The 17,856-nt window shown below is 37.5% G+C and overlaps 1 protein-coding gene and 1 long non-coding RNA gene across 2 annotated transcripts in view; one reads left to right on the top strand and one right to left on the bottom strand.

Annotated features, from left to right (window-relative positions):
* Positions 1 to 17,856, top strand: part of LOC150039124 (uncharacterized) — a 226,264-nt gene that overhangs the window by 135,806 nt on the left and 72,602 nt on the right. The gene's annotated exons all lie outside the window — the stretch shown is intronic.
* On the bottom strand, positions 7,579 to 14,753 carry LOC150039131 (uncharacterized). Its single transcript, XR_016534534.1, has 5 exons — positions 14,699 to 14,753; positions 13,872 to 13,922; positions 12,592 to 12,648; positions 9,720 to 9,773; positions 7,579 to 7,632 (listed from the first exon to the last, which is right to left on the bottom strand). It is a non-coding gene; the product is annotated as an uncharacterized LOC150039131 (long non-coding RNA).

Below are 17,856 nucleotides of genomic sequence, written 5' to 3' on the forward strand. Positions count from 1 at the left end.
CAAATTCTTTTCCTATGAACCTAAACCACTGGTAGCACTGTTTTGTGGGTTTCCTTATCTTCCATTTCCCTTGCTTTGGAATTAATCAAGCTGATCTACCACCTACATTTCTGCTTTCTCTCTTCCCTCCATGCTGGCACTATTGTTCTCTATCCGTCCAGCCTCTCTGAGTGATAAAAAGGATTTGTATTTCATGAGTTATTCATATTAATATCCAGAATATATGTTGGAATGATCGCACTGATCTGCTTTTACTATTTAGTAGTAATTCACATTCACATACAATTCTAACCCTCACTTGATGGTAAAAGCCTTCTCATCCCCTAAATAAATCACAAATGGTATGAGGGAGGTGTCTTCAGCTGTCACGTCTCCCATGAACATCTGATATCCTAGTCATTATATTTTCTTTTCTTTTCTTTTCTTTTTTTTATTGTAATTAGTGAAAGGGTTACATGATATTTTCCAGATAGAAGGTGCATTAATTCAAATACATTGATACCCTTTCACATGTCTTGGTACCCATTTCCCTCCCCCCCACACCTCCCACCCGTCTTGGTTTTCCCCCCTTCCCTATCAAATTTCAAATATCCAAATACTAATAAATTCAATATATCAGATAACAAAGTGAGATACTATACCAATATGAGATAACCAAGGGACAGCAAAGGAGATGAGAGACAACATAGTACATTAAGGACAACAATCATTCATTATATGGCTTTTGTTTCACTATCCTGGTGGTCCTTTCAATTAGCTTCACATTATATGTCCTTATGTTTTAACCAGTCTCCTTCCCACAGCAATTGAAGGAGACACATCAGGGATGAATACGGCATGAAAAGATTCTCTGGTCTTTTCATCACCATCTCTTGAAATAGACATCCAGCATATAACTGTGTAAATTTTTGTTTAGGCCTGAACGTGAACTTAGAGGTAAGGCATTTTTGGATAATACATATCAAATTAAAACCCAGTAATGACCAGGCTTTACTCATTCATTCTGGAGGAATGGAGGGAGGGAGAGAGGGAGGAAGAGAGAGAGGGAGAGGGAGAAAACACATCTAAGTTGTTTTATCCTCTAGCTAGAGAAAACAAATTCAATAGAAAGAAGTTTCTTAACCTGCTAAATCTTACAGCAAAACATTAAATTGTTTTTGGCCATTAAAATAGATTAGGAACAAGAAACATTCTTGATATTTCTTCTTAGAAATAGCTAACATTTTAGAAAGGAACTACTGATATTATGGCCAAAGTAAATTAGAAAAATATCAAAGACCTTCAATTGTCATCTATACTTACAGGTCCCTAATCTCAATTACTTTCTTTTCTGTGACTGTCCTTTCATGGATGACTGTACTTACATACATGTAAATATGCATAAATACACATGGGTGACATTGTATGTTTATTTGGACCTTTCCCTTCATTGTTGGTTCCTTTGTCAAGTTCAGTTGAGGTATCAGATAAAGTATCGCTAAAGAATGAAACCAAAATATATAGTCAGAGGCTCCAATGATTTTCTACATTTGATTACATGTCCCTCCTTTCTTTCTTCCATAACCCATTAAACATTCAGATTTTTGTTCCATTTCTATGTATTTTAATTTTTTCTATTGTTTACTTCCATGTCTATTTCTAGTTGAATTCCACCATAGTATGATAGCACATGGTAATATTATCTTTTCTTATATGTCCTGTTAAGACTTCCTTTAGACTCTGCCAAGAAACCTCTTTGAATAATTACTACGGAGGAGTATTAGAGAAAGGAAAAGGAAAAAAGAGAATAATGCTGCCTCTATGCTCTAAATATTATTTCCTTAGGGGAAAGCTTGGGGTTGCCTGGATGATACTTATTCTGGGACTGCTGGATGGAATATTCTGCAGATATGTGCTACCTTTGGCTCTGGGTCTTCAGTTAAATCTGGTTTCTTGTGGATTCTTTGGAAAGGATCTAACATGGTTGGGATCCATCTACTCATTTATGTTCAGCGATGTCTGTTGTGTCAAATTGGGTGCATTGAGGATTAGTTGCCTTTTTGTTGTTAATCATTGCAGTGTCTTTAGCAAAATGAAATGACTTTCATGTTGTAATACTTTCAAGTTTTCTTTGCCAGATAGGAGTACAATTACATTTGCTTCCTTTTGGGTGCCATTCTTGGAATATCTCTTTCCATCCATTCACATCAAGCATGTGACTGTCTCTGCTAGGGAGGTGGACTTCCTTCTTTCTCTTTCTTATTATGTTTCTCTGCAGGTACTATTGGGTTTCCTCTTAGGGCCTGGGTGTTCTACTTTAGCTTTCTCTATTAAGATGAATACTCTACCACTTGAGCCATACTTCTGGCTTTCGGGAAGTAAACTGGATAAGAATCTCATAGGGTTTTCTGCCGATATTCCTATTTAGAATGCCACTGCTTTGTTCCAGAAAGGATTCTATCCTTTGGTTGACTGCATTTGTAACATCTTGTGAAGTGTAGCTGACATAATGACTAGAAGAAATTCTCCCCATGACCTATTCCTCTCTTACCCTAGTTGTTATAAAGAAGGAAGAAAGATGTGCATTTGTCTCTCAGTAGCTGGGCTGCCATGCCTGTGTCTTAGTTGCTTCCCATATTTCTTATTTCACATTTTGACATCTATTGGTGTATGCACAAATATATTTCTTTCCTTCATGCTACCTTTAAAAATATGTGTGGATATATATATGTATATATATATATATATATATATACATATATATTCAGAGAGTCTTCCTAGATTTGAACTCACATTTCAATTCTAGATCCCACATAACATTCTACAGACACTTCTTCCAGGATAAGAAAGTATCATCATAAGGCACAACTATACTATACAATTTCAGTCAAATAGCTACCTACTTTATACATGAAGTGATCAATTTTCTCTACTGCTATAACGCTGATACTTCATACTTCAGTATACATATAAGTAATTAAAATCAGTAGATAAATGAAGCTAGGTCATCAGTTTGATTCAAATGAAAGTATGCTGTTAATGATTACTAATAGTGGAACTGTCCCTCAACAACAGTTTCTTAGTATTACCATATATGCACATGAAGGCATGTATCACTTGGAAAGTTAGAGTGTAAATACTGCACCCACACAGGTTTTACTGATTATTAAGTCTTTTACCATATGCTTCCTCTTGCTCATTAAGTTAACTACTGCCAGTAGTAAAGAGTAAATTGATAGGCCAGATACACAAAGAAGAAGAGAATAAAACTTTCTCTACACTTTCTTCAAACAACAAAGGGGGAAAGAAACAAGGATACAGTAAAGAAAAAGAAATGTGAGCAATATGTCTCTTATGATCAAGCAGAATTTGGGTGATACGGACTATTCTCTTTAATGAAAGATGCCAATGGTTTTAATGGTTAAAATATAATTAATTTAACCTTGACTCAATGATACACTGCCCACTAAACATGCATTTCATGAGTGAGTATGGAATGGAGGAATTTATTTCTGGAAAACAATCAAATGTAAGCAATGACAGAAAATTCTTGTTACACAGTTAAAAGAAAAGCGCAGTAAACAGTGGAAAAGTATCAAGACTGGCAGGAAATTTTGTGAACTATATCAAATAAACAACCATGGCAGCACAGATATCTCCTGATTTCTGCTTTTCTGAGGTGTTATTCCCAAAGAAGGAAATTAGTCATAAGTTCTTGTCTCTAGACTTTCTTTATGGAGAACTCAGGTTAAAATATATAAAACTAACAAAAATAGAAACCCCATCTTGTTTTCCCCCTCCTCTTCTCTATTTCAAATAAGTGTATTAAAAGGGGGGGGAAGGGAGGTTAGCCTAGTGGTAGAGTGCTGGCAAGCATGCAGAAAGACTTGGTTTCGATTCCTCTGTACCATGTACATAGAAAAAAGCCAGAAATGGTGTTATGGTTCAAGTGGAAGAGCTCTAGCCTTGAGAAAGTCCAAGCACATTGCCCAGGCCTTGAGTTCAAGCCCCAGGACCGACAAAAAAACAACAACCATGAATAGTCATTGTAACAATATAGGTATATAGGGCAGGAAACTGCTCTTCTATAAAACCAACAGCATGAAATCTTCAAGGAGACATACACTTGAATGACATTAGATGCATTCTATCCATTGCGAGTAAGGAAAGATCAGTTAGACAAAAAATATCAATCAAAAAACATCAAAGTTTACTACAGTCCAAATTTGTTTAGAAGACACTTGAAAACATTTCATCTTTTAGCTGAAGAATATATATTCTATCAGAAGATCAGATGCTGAGCTACTAACCTAGTCTGAAGAAATCAAAAAACAAAATTGAAATCAAATTGTATCTTACTTTTTTCAATTCATGTGGCTTCAACACAAGGCCTGGGCTCTTTCTATGAGCTCTTCAGCTCAAGGCTACTACTACCCTGTCCCTAGAGTCACAGCACCACTTATGGTTTTGCTAGTGGTTAACTGGATGTAAGAGACTCAAAGAGTCTCACAGGCCAGGGCTGGTTTTGAACTGTGATCCTCAGATCTCTGCCTGCTGAGTAGCTAGGATGACAGCAGCAGTGTATCTTATTTAAGGACATAGAGCTACAAAAATACTAAAGATATTAGAGATTATAGTAAGATATGAAAGTTAACTGATAAGTAATTGATCAATCAGAGGACTGATAAACCAAGAAAGAAAGTTTAACTTACTTAAAGGAAATGGGAAAAAATTGATACTATTGCAAAACACACTAACTTTGATGTGGTAGTCAAGCTGATATTCCAGATGTGTAAGATGAAATAGTATTCAGATAAGGCATTGCCAGTGAGGTTAGAGGGATTGTGAAATGTCCCTTGCATTGTGCTGGTGTTTTATCAGTGTCTTACCTCCTGGGAACTACAGACAACTGAGAGTACCTTTTTGTTTCAGAAAAGGATTCCCTGCAACCTTGGCTCATTGTGAGTAGCTGACAGGCACCTAGGGATTCTAAGTGCTCGTTCTTGACATCACAGCACTCCATGAACCACTCTCTTTTGATCTGCTCTTCATATCCTGCTTAGTTTCAAAACACATCTGGATTACATATGATATTCATAGGTAGTCCTTTGTATCCTGAAAAGTCACCACTGTCCAATTCTGATTTATCACTTGATGACAAAAAAATCAATTCACACTAAATGAAAGGAACTTTAAAAAATGGAACCAAGAGCTTTATTTTGTGTGATTGTTGTTTTTAAGGTACTATGTTATTTCTCTTTTCCTTTTTCCTCTTTATGGTTAATTTCCTATTGGGACTGTATCTGACTTTATTATCTGGTATATTGTATATATTCTTATTTGGTTATTTGAAATAGGAAAGGAAAGGAGGGAAGACAAGATGATTGGGAGGGGGTGGGGAAAAGAACTGGGAAAAAACATGAAAAAGAGGAATCAATTTGTGACAAGTAATCTTCCTATTACCTGACGAATGTAAGTGTAACCCCTCTATACCTTGTCACGACCAAAAAAAAAAATCAGTTCGCACACTACTTATGTCTTCATTTGAAGGAACAATAACAGTTGTTAAGTTGCTGTCCTTGTTGTGGACATATCAAAACATATAAAAATTAAGTGGGAAAATGTGGGAGGGAATGATACAATGTTCTAACACTACTCGGTTAGAAAACTGTGGCCTTGTTTTTCTACACAGGTGGTCTGTCCAATGTACTATGTGTCTAGGTCTTCTGTCTCTGTCAACCCTTCTTTTCCTGAGGTCAGAACTCAGAGCACTGTCCTTGCTACTCCCATGATCATGGCATGTTGATCCTTCATGCCGAGGCTTGCCTGATCAATGACCCTTCCCATTAGGCTTTCAACAGAATTTTAGATAGATGTGCAGACCTTTGGTTTACAGATGGGGAAAATATGACAGGTTAGCAATAGAAAGCCATCCAGGGTATTCCTTTCTGCAGAAGTACATCTACACTGAATCAACAAAAGGGTGCACTTCATGTGTGGATCAAGAAGCAGAGGCCCAATGATAAGCAAGAAAACAGATTAATCCTAGAAACCTGATTTGGAGCCCCTTTACCTAAAGCACACATGTGGACACACACTCTCTCTCTTAGTCTCCTAGCTCTTTCATTGCAAACATAAATTTATTCACAAACCCTGTATTCACAGGTGTGAGCAGTAAGGAGCTTGTCATAACGCCATGGAGTCATCTGTCTATACAATATAAATATTGTCCATAAAGTATTCACAGTGTCACAAACCTTAGAACCACAGTTTTGAAAAGTTGGCTTGAAGGTCACAATGAAAAGAATAGATATGGAGAAAGAGTATACCCATCAAAGAACTGGACATAGCCAATAAAATATGGAAAGGCCCGAACAAACTTGTAGTCACTTTGATCTGACACTTGTATTTCTTCACCTGTAAAGAAACTGTTATGGCACGAAATAAATGCAAAGGATTATATTTCATTGCCACCAGACCAAAGGAACACAACCAGTTGTAGTAGGATCTTATACACTGGCAATGTGAGTGGGGGGTTTAAGAGTTTTCCTTCACTGCTCCCTAAAATAGCAAAACATTTTGTGCAACTCATTTCTCATTTACTCATCAAAATGAAAAGGAGTAATATGATAGACAGAAGGTACACTGACAATATTTGGAAACTACCCAGAAATGATCAGTCTGTTGCATAACATATATATTTATGTATGTTTTTCTATTTATAGATATCTGACCTTTGCTTGAATTCTTCTGTCCCAAATGCTGTTGGGTCATTCTTATCCAAGCTAAAGAGAATTCAATTATATACAGTCAAATACCATGTGCAATCATAGTTTTACTTTTTTACTCAAGGTAGTAAGTTAATCTAACACTGACAAATTTGTAGAAATTGAAACTTTTACATATTTAGCTAAAGGAACAAGGTATTTCCATTTTTTCCCTAGAAAGGAAATTCGTTTTGCAGGAACTTATATTTTTACCTCTACAAAAGAAAGCTTTTATGCATGGTCAAATAATTTTTCTCTCTTAGTAAACCTAACACACAGTTTATTGGTATGCGTTAGTTCATTTGTACATGTAACTCACTTCAGAAGAAATCAATCCACTATACAATGTGATTTTCAGCTTTCTCAGTCTGCTCTTCTCCCTCCTTCTTTTCACATACTTGGCTGTATTCTTAACTGCTTCTCACCAAAGGACAAGGAACAACAGCCTAGAAGCTGGACTCTCATCATAACTGTCAGTGGGCCTGGCCAAGTATCAGATTTCTGGAGAATGAAAGAGGCCCACCAGCTCTTTCACCTCAGAAACACGGAGACCACCTCACTGTGCCTGACTGTGATTCTTACCTCCATTGGCTCAGTCAAAGTTGCATGTAGGCAATAAGTAAATAAGGTAGAGAATAGGTAAATAAAAATACAGTTGCTATGTTTGAATTCACAGTAGACCATGACCAAGTATCTGCTGCCAGATGCTGTCATTTTCTATTTAGTTTCAATACAGGAGGAGGAATAATGAAGACAATGATCAGCCGTCATATAGACTGTGTACTAAACTCACACCACAAATGAATTTACATTCAGATGACAGGTAACTCACCAAATTTTAATGCTCGAGTCACAAACCGCAATGGCGGTTAAGGTTGTGTCATCCCTAAAATGTAAGTAAAAAAAAAGACACAGAAAATTGAGTTGGAAACTGTAGAGGAAATCAAACTTTTTCTGCAGGCTGGGTACTAAAACCATAACTGCATTCATCCTAGGAACAGGTTCTGCCACTTGAGCTACAGCTCCATCTCCAGCTCCTCTGTTCCCTCTTTGCTCTGGTACTCCGGTGTGAACAAAGAGACCAGAACCAAATGAAAAGCAGTAATACAGTAATACAACAGAAATACAGTTGAATCTGTTCAGGAAATTAAATATGGACCGGTTTCATGCAAGGTAGAAGAATTTTTCCCAGTACCCCTACCATAGTACCTCTTGACATCTTGTATGAATTTCAATACAATACTCTTCAAGGGAACTCAACTTGAGATCATAGCTAATATTCTGCTTCCTCTGTTCCTTCTATTCCCTCATTACCTTCAGTAATCCTAGATGTCTTTACTGACTTACTCTCAGATTAGACCAATGGGTGGCAGGCCAGAAAGAGAGAACACTTCATTGTTCACCAGGACATTGAGAATTCCCTCTCCTTACAGGAGCCTCAATTCTTTACCCAATTTGTGAAAATACGGAATGGCACAGAAAAATTTCACTTCCCTGACCTTCCAAAGGGTTCCCACAAACATGGTATTTAGTCTCTGTACAGCTTTCTACACAAATCGGTCTACATTTGAGTATCTGACAACAAATAGCTCTCATCTGTCAATGTATGTGTATTCTACTCCTCATTATCAACATGAACCATTAAATTATGCACAGTCAAATACTATGGAAGTTTCTAAAGAGACTTTTCTTCTCAAATTGCTATAATACCCAGAAAACGAACTCTATATATACTACATATGTAAGGGGGTATTTCCCAGAAATGAGGCCTCTCTCTCCAATGAAATGATTACCTGCGCTAAATAAAAACTTATGCAAGATTCACAAGGAGTTCTTTTCCTATGACCCTAAAGCACTGTTTACACTGTTTTTGTGGGTTTCCTGATGTTCCGTTTCCCTTGCTATGAAGGAAATGGAGCTGATTAACCATCTACATTTCTGCTTCCTCTCTCCCCTCCTTGCTTCCTCTGTCTGTCCAGCCTCTCTGATTAATAATAGGATTGGTAGTTCATAAGTTATTCACCTTAAACTACAGAATATATGTGGAAACTAACACACAGACATGCTTTGGCTATTTAGTAATATTTGCCTTTCACATAAAATTCCAACCCTGACTTGATGGTAAAAGACTTCTCATTCACTAAGTGAATCACAAATGCTATGAGGGAGCTTTCTTCAGCTGTCACGTCTCCCATGAACATCTGAAAACCTAGGTAAGTCATTCTATTTTAGCCAGCCTCCTTCTCACAGCAATGAAATGAGACACATCAAGGATGAACATGGGCGTGAAGAGATTTGCTGGTCTTTTCATCATCATCATCATCGCTTGAGATAGACATCCATCACATAATTGGGCAAATTTTTGATTGGGGCCAAAAACGCACCTTATCAGTAAAGCATTTTAGGAAAATACATAACAAATTAAAAAGCCCCTAATGATCAGCCTTTACTCATTCATTGAGAGAGGCAGAGAGAGAGACAGACAGACAGAGAGACAGACAGAGAGACAGTGTGTGAGAAAGAGAGAGAGAGAGAGGGAGTGAGACAAACAGACACACACACAGACAGACACACAGACAGGCACACAGACAGACAAACAGACAGAGAGACCACCTTTAACTTGTCTTATCCTCTAACTAGGAACAACAGAGTCACCAGAACGTTTAACCTGCTGAATCTTACAACAAAACACTAAATTTCTTTTGGCCACCACACTAAATTAGGAACAAAAAGAATTCTTGATATTTCTTCTTGAAAACACCTAAGATTTTAGAAAGTTATCTAAAGATATTACAGCCCAAGAATCTTAGAAAAATATCAAAGGCCCTGCAGTGTCATCAATACCTAAAATAAAGTTCTGTAATCCTAATGACTTTCATTTCAGACACTATCCTTAATGTGTGACTGTACTTACATACATTTAATTATGCATAGATGCACATAGATGAGAGTATATGTATATTTAGACCTTACCCTTCATTGTTGTTTGTTTCGTCAAGTTTGGTTGTGGTATAAGATGAGGTGTCCCTATAGAATGAAACCAAACGTCATAGTCAGACTCTCTAATGGTTTTTGTAGACTTGATTACAAATCCCTTCTTTCTTTCTTTAATAACCCATTAACCATTCACAGTGTTTGGTTCGATTTCTATCTATTTCAATATTTTCTGTAGTTTATCTTGCTATTTCCAGTTGAATCTCACCATAGTATGATAGGGAAGAGTACATTGACTTTTCTTATATGTAATTGTTAAGACTTCCTTTATACTCTGCCAAGAAATCTCTTTGAATAATTACTGTAGAGGAGTATTAGAGGAAGAGAAAGGGAAAAAGAATTATGCTGCCTCTAGGGTCTAAATATTATTTCCTTTGGAGAAAGCTTGGGGGTTGCTGGGATGATACATATTCTGGGACTGTTGTGTGGAATATTCTGCAGATATGTGCTGCCTTTGGCTCTTGGCCTTCAGTTGAATCTGGTTTCTTGCGGATTCTTTGGAAAGGATCCAACATGGTTGGGATCCATCTACTCATTTATGTTCAGCACTGTCTGTTGCGCCAAATTGGGTGCATTGAGTCTTAGTAGGATTTTGTTGTTAATAATTGCAGTCCCTTTAGCCAAATGAAATGACTTTCATGTTGTAATACTTTCAAGTTTTCTTTGCCAGATAGGAATACATTTACATTTGCTTCCTTTTGGGTGCCATTCTTGGAATATCTCTTTCCATCCATTCACAACAACCCTGTGACTGTCTCTGCTAGGGAGGTGGACTTCCTTCTTTCTCTTTCTTACTGTGTTTTTGTGCAGGTACTATTGGGCTTCCTCTTACGGCCTGGGTGCTCTCCCTTAGCTTTCTCTATTAAGAAGGATACTCTACCACTTGAGCCATACTTCTGGCTTTCAGGAAGTTAACTGGATAAGAATCTCATAGAGTTTCCTACCGATATTACTATTTAGACCTCCACCTCTTTGTTCCAGAAAGGATTCTATCCTTTGGTTGACTGCATTTGTAACATCTTGTGAAGAGCAGCTGACATACTGACTAGAAAAAATTCTCTTCATGACCTGTTCCTCTAGCTGAAGCATATATATATTCTATCAGAAGATCATATGCTAATAACCAGATCTCAAGAAGCTGAAAAAATGAAATCAAAAGTATATCTGATATTTTTTCATTCAAGGGGCTTGAACGCTGAGCCTGGGCATTGTCCCTGAGCTCTTCAGCTCAGAGCTACCACTCTACTTCTTGAGCCCCAGCACCGCTTCTGTTTTTTTCTGGTACTTAATGGGAGGTAGGAGCCTCAAAGTCTTTAGTGCCAGGGCTGACGCTGAACCATGATCCACAGTTCTCAGCCTCCTCAGTAGCTAGGATTATAGGCTCTATGTATCTTTTATTTTTATGAAGACAGAGCTACAAATATCCCAAAGACTTTAGGGATTTTGATAAGACATGAAAGTAAATTGATAAGTACTTGATCAATCAGAGGTCTGATAAACCAAGAAAGAAAGTAAAAATTACTTCATGCAAATAGAAAAATAAATGATTCTATTGCAAAACGCACTAATTTTCATGTGGTAGCTCAAGTTGATGTTCTAGATGGGTAAGACAGAAGAGTAGTCAATGGTAGGGATTTGGTAGTGTGTGTCCAAGGATTGTGAAATGCCCTTTAGATTGTGCTGGTGTTTTTGCAGGATCTCAATCACAATGGGGACATGAAACATATCTTAATATATTTCTGTTTTGTCCAAATAAAATTAGAAAGATTCCCAGGCATACAATATCGAGATGAGGTAGAAACTTAGTTGATGTCATTTTCTAGTGCTGGAAAACTCTCCCTGAACATCAGAAATCTGTCTCCACATTTCTCTACTTATTAGGTATGTTCAATATCCACACATGCAAAGAAACTGAAGTGAGGCTTTTTGCAGAAATTAAACATTTACACCTGCAAAAGATGATTTTTATCCAAGGTTTAATAACACTATAAACAAATAAATCTTCCTAACCTGGTGGATAACAGCCTTATCTCCTTGCACCCAACTCAATTCAAAGGGACTCAAGAGTTATATCTAATTTCTGCATGCCACTTGCCTTCCACTCCCACCTCTACTTCCTGCCTCTCAGTTAGGGACAAGGAAGAGCAGTCTAAAAGCAGGACTTCCATTCAGTGTGAATGTGCTTCTTCCTCTTGTGACCTTCAGACACCTGGGACTGAGTACCTTTAGGTTTCAGAAAGGGATTGCCAGGTCCCTGGGCTTCTGGTGAGTAGCTGATAGGCTCTGTGATAATCTCAGGATTCTGGGTGCTAGTTCTTGACTTCACAGCACTCCGTGAGCCACTGTCTTATGATCTGCTCTATCATTTCTCCTTAGTTTTAAAACGTATCATGATTCCATGCGATATGGATAGGTAGTCCTGTGTACTGTGAAAATCCATCATTGTCCGAAATGGTTTATCATTTAGATGACCAAAAACTCAACTCACACTAAATGAAAGGAACTCTAGGATATGGAAACAAGAGCTTTATCTTGTGTGATTGCTGTTCTTAATGTACTATGTTATTTCTCTTCTCTTTTTTTCCCTTATGCTTAATCTCATATTGCTACTGTATCTGGCTTTGTAACCTGGCACACAGTATATAGGTTTATTTCCTTGTTTGAAATAGAAAAAGGAAGTAGAAAAAACAAGATGATTGGGAGGGGGAAGGGACATGGGCACAATAACATGAGAAGGGGTATCATTGTGTGAGAAGTAATGCATCTACTCTCTGGCAGATGTAACTGTAACCCCTCTATGCATTACCCCAACAATCAAAAATAAAATAAAATTTAAAATTAGTCAACTCACCCCCTCTTGATGTCTTCATCTGAATGAACAACAACTTTGGTTAAGCTGCTGTCCTCCCTGTGGATATATTGAAACATACAGAAATTAAGTGGGGCAATGTAGGAAGAAGTGATGCATTTTTCTGACACTTCTCGGTTAGAAAACTATGGCCTTGTGTGTGCTACACAGGTCGTCTGTCAAATGTACTATGTCTATAGCTCTTCTGTCTCTGCCAAACCTTTATCCAGTACTGAAGTCTCAACTCACAGCCCTGTCCTTGCTATACCTTTAGTCATGGCCTGGTGAGCCTTCATGCCTAGGCTTGCCTGTTTAATGACACTTTCACTTAGTCTTTCACCAGAACTCGAGATGGATGTGCAAGCCTTTTGTTCACAGATGTGATTCTGTTTTCCAGGGGTGTGGTGGATGTGGAGGCCACCAGAGGATGGCAAGATGAAGCCATCCAGGGTAGAAATTCCTTTCTGTGGTAGGCCATCTGCAATGAATCAGCAAAATGGCGTGCTGCACGTGTGTATCAAGAAGCAGAGCCTCAGTGATAAGTAAGAAAGGAAAACATTCCTGGAGCCCTGACTTGAAGGGATATCAGAGTACCGTCCTTCAGCCACACACGTATGGACTCTCTCTCTCTCTAACTCTCTGTGTCGTAGCTCATTCATTGAAAATGTACATTTATTCATGAACCATGTATTCACAGATGTGAGTAGTAAGGACCTTGTCATAATGTCACCGAGTCATCTCATTATCCAATATAAATGGTACAGAGACAGTGTTTATAGTTACACAAAACTTAGAACCACAGTTTTTAAAAGTTGGCATTAAGTGCACAATGAAAGGTATATGTAAAAATTAAGGTCCAGACCTAGGGAAAGGGAATACCCATCAAAGAATCAGACATAGCCAAAAAACTACGGAAAAGATTAAACAAAGTTGTATAGCCACTTTTAACTGACACTTGTATTTCTTCACCTGTGACGAAATTGTTATGGCAGGAAATAAATACATAGAATTGTATGTCATTGCCGTCAGAAAAAAAGAACATAACCAATTGTAGTAGGTTCTCATACACTGGCAATGTGCAGGGTTTGGGAGGTTTCCCTGCACTGCTCCCTAAAATAGCAAAACACTTTTGTGCAACTCCTTTCTCATTTACTCATCAAAATGAAAAGGAGTAATATGACAGACAGAAGGTACACTGAAAGTATTTGGAAACTACCCAGAAATGATCAGTCTGTTTCATAACATATATATTTATGTACGTTTTTTATTGATAGATATCTGACCTTTGCTTGAATTCTTCTGTCCCAAATTCTGTTGAATCATTTTTATCCAAGCTAGAGAATTAAATTATATACAGTCAAATACCATGTACATTCATAGTCTTACTCAAGGTAGCAAGTTACCCAAACACTCATGAATTTGTAGAATTTAAATTTTTCCATACTTAGCTAAATAAACAGAGGAATTCTACTATTACCCAGAAAGGAAATTAATTTCTGTGGAAACTTACGTTTTTATCTCTTCAAAAGAAAGCTTTAGTGTACAAGTAAAGAAATTTCTTTCTTAGTAAACCTAACACAATGTTTATTGGTATCATGTATTTTCATTGTACATACAACTCACTACAGAGGAACTCAATCCTTTATGCAATCTGATTTTCAACTTTCCAAGTCTGCTCTACCCCCTCCGTACTTACATTAACTTGTTGTTTTCTTAACTGCTTCTCACCAAAAGAGAGTCCAAAAGCTGGACTGTCATCAGAACTGAGAGTCCAAATATCACATTTCTGAAGTATGAAAGAGGCCCACCGGCTCTTTTCACCTCAGAAACACTGAGACTACCTCATTGCTCCTGATTGGGATTCTTACCTCCATTGGCTTAGTGCAAGTGGCATGAAGGCCCTGATAATAGGTAAATAAAGATATGGTTGCTACTTTTCACTTCATAGCAGAACATGACCAAGTATGTGCTAACTGACTCTATCACTTTCTTTTAGTTTCAATACAAACAAAATGATTACAGGAGGACACGAAGAATCTGTCATATAGATTGTGTAATAAATTCACACTACAAATGAATTTACACTCAGATGAGAGATAATACAACTTACCAAATGTTAATGGTTGGGTCACAAACTGCAATTGCAGTTAACGTTGTTTCATCTCTAAAAAATAAAGTAAGACACAAACAATTGATTTGGAACATAGAGAGGAAATCAAACTTTTCTACAAGGCTGGATACTAAAACCATGACTCTGTTCATGTAGGATCATGTTTGCCATTTGAGCTACAGCTCCATCTCCAGCTCCTCTGTCCCCTCTAGCACTTTGCTCTGGTACTCCGGTGTGAACTAAGAGACCAGAACCAAATGAAAAGCAGTATTTTCATTTTACCCAGAAATACAGTTGAATCTGTTCAGGAAATTAAATATGGAACAGTTGCATGCAAGGTAGAAGAATTTTTCCCAGTACCGCTACCACAGTACCTCTTGACATCTTGTATGAATTTCAATAAAATACTCTTCAAGGGAACTCAACCTGAGGTCATAGCTAATACTCTGCTTCCTCTGTTCCTTCTATTCCCTCATTACTTTCAGTAATTCTAGATGTCTTTACTGACTTACTCTCAGATTGGACCAATGGGTGGCAGGCCAGAAGCAGAGAACTCTTCACTGCTCAGCAGGACAAGGAGAACTCCCTCTCCATACTGGAGTCTCAATCCTTCACTCAATTTGCAAAAAAGACAGAATGGCACAGACAAAATTACACTTCCCTGACCTTCTAAATTGTTCCCACAAATACGGTTCTTGTTCTCTGTACAGCTTTGTACACTACTCTGTCTATACTTGGGTATCTGACCACATATGGCTGTCCTCTGTCAATCTATGTATGTTCTGCTCCTCATTATCAACATGAACCATTAAATTATGCACAGTCAAATACTATGGAAGTTTCTAAAGAGACTTTTTCTTCCCAAATTGCTCTAATACCCGGAAAACAAACTCTACATATACTATATATGGAAGGGGGTATTTCCTGTGCTTTCCTAGAAATGAGGCATCTCTCTCTAATGAAATGATTACCTGTGCTAAATAAAAACTTATGCAAGATTCACAAGGAGTTCTTTTCCTATGACCATAAAGCACTGTTTACACTGTTTTCGTGGGTTTCCTGATGTTCCGTTTCCCTTGCTATGTTAAGGAAATTGAGCTGATCAACCATCTACATTTCTGCTCCCTCTCTCCCCTCCTTGCTGGCACTACTGTCCTCTGTCTCTCCAGCCTCTCTAATTCATAAAAGGATTTCTAGTTCATGACTTATTCACCTTAACCTACACAATATATGTGGAAACAAAAACACAGACATGCTTTGGCTGTTTAGTAATATTTGATTTCAACCCTAACTTGATGATAAAAAACTTCTCATTCACTAAATAAATCACAAATGGTATGAGGAGGTTTCTTCCACTGCCACTTCTCCCATGAATAACTGAAATCCTAGGCAAATCATTCTATATTAGACAGTCTCCTTCCCACAGCAATGAAATAAGACACAACAGGGACGAACATGGGCATGAACAGATTTGCTGGTCTTTTTTATCATCATCATCATCACTTCAGATAGACATCCAGCAAATTTTTGTTTGGGGCAGAAAACACACGTTAACAGTAAGACATTTTAGGAAAATACACATCAAATTAAAAATCCCCTAATAATCAGCCTTTTCTCATTCATCGAGACAAAGAGACAAGGAGAGAGAAAGAGAGGGAGAGAGGAGAGAGACAGAGAGAGAGAGAGAGAGAGAAAGAGAGAGAGAGTGAGAGAGAGAGAAAGAGAGAGTTCGCAACTGTAACTTGTTTTATCCTCTAGTGATCAGAGAGAAGTTTTTAAATTGCTGAGCCTTACAGCAAAACACTAAATTGCCTTTGAACACCACAATAGATTAGGAACAATAACTCTTGACATTTCTTCTTGGAAACACCTAAGATTTTAAAAAGTTATCTACTGATATTACAGCCCACAAATCTTAGAAAAATATCAAAGGCCCTGCAGTGTCATCAATACCTAAAATAAAGTTCAATAATACTAATCACTTTCTTTTAGTGACTATCCTTTTATGTATGACTGTACTTCATACATTTTATTATGCATAGATCCACATAGATGAGAGTATATATATATTTAGACCTTACCCTTCATTGTTGTTTGTGTCATCAAGTTTGGTTGTGGTATAGGATGAGGTGTCCCTATAGGATGAAACCAAACGTCATAGTCAGACTCTCTAATGGTTTTTATAGACTTGAATACATATCCATCCTTTCTTTCTTCAATAATCAATTAACCATTCAAAGCGTTTTGTTCCATTTCTATGTATTTCAATATTTTCTGTCTTTTATCTTTTGTCCATTTCCAATTGAATTCCATCATAGTATGATAGCAAACAGTAACATTGTCTTCTCTTACATGTAATTTTTAGGACTTCCTTTATACTCTGCCAAGAAACCTCTTTGAATAATTACTGTAGAGGAATATTAGAGGAAGGGAAAGGGAAAAAGAGAATAATGCTGCCTCTATGCTCTAAATATTAATTTCCTTTGTAGAAACTTTGAGGGTTGCTGGAATGATATTTATTCTGAGAATGTTGGGTGGAATATTCTGCAGATATGTGCTGTCTTTGGCTCTTGGCCTTCAGTTGAATCTGGTTTCTTGCGGATTCTTTGGAAAGGATCTAACATGGTTGGGATCCATCTACTCATTTATGTTCAGCGATGTCTGTTGTGTCAAATTGGGTGCGTTGAGGATTAGTTGCCTTTTTGTTGTTAATCATTGCAGTGTCTTTAGCAAAATGAAATGACTTTCATGTCGTAATACTTTCAAGTTTTCTTTGCCAGATGGAGTACATTTACATTTGCTTCCTTTTGGGTGCCATATTGGAATATCTCTTTCATCCATTCACAAAAGGCCTGTGACTGTCTCTGCTAGGGAGGTGGACTTCTTTCTTTCTCTTTCTTACTGTGTTTATGTGCAGGTACTATTGGGCTTCCTCTTACGGCCTGGGTGCTCTCCCTTAGCTTTCTCTGTTAAGAAGATACTCTACCACTTGAGCCATACTTCTGGCTTTCAGGAAGTTAACTGGATAAGAATCCCAGAGGTTCCCACCGATATTACTAATTAGATCTCCACTGCTTCATCCAGAAAGGATTGTATCATTTGGTTGACTGCATTTGTAACATCTTGTGAAGTGCAGCTGACATACTGACTAGAAAAAA

Source organism: Megascapheus bottae, unplaced genomic scaffold (genome assembly GCF_031878675.1).
Source record: "Megascapheus bottae isolate mThoBot1 unplaced genomic scaffold, mThoBot2.hap1 HAP1_SCAFFOLD_76, whole genome shotgun sequence".
Taxonomy (NCBI): Eukaryota; Metazoa; Chordata; class Mammalia; order Rodentia; family Geomyidae; genus Megascapheus; species Megascapheus bottae.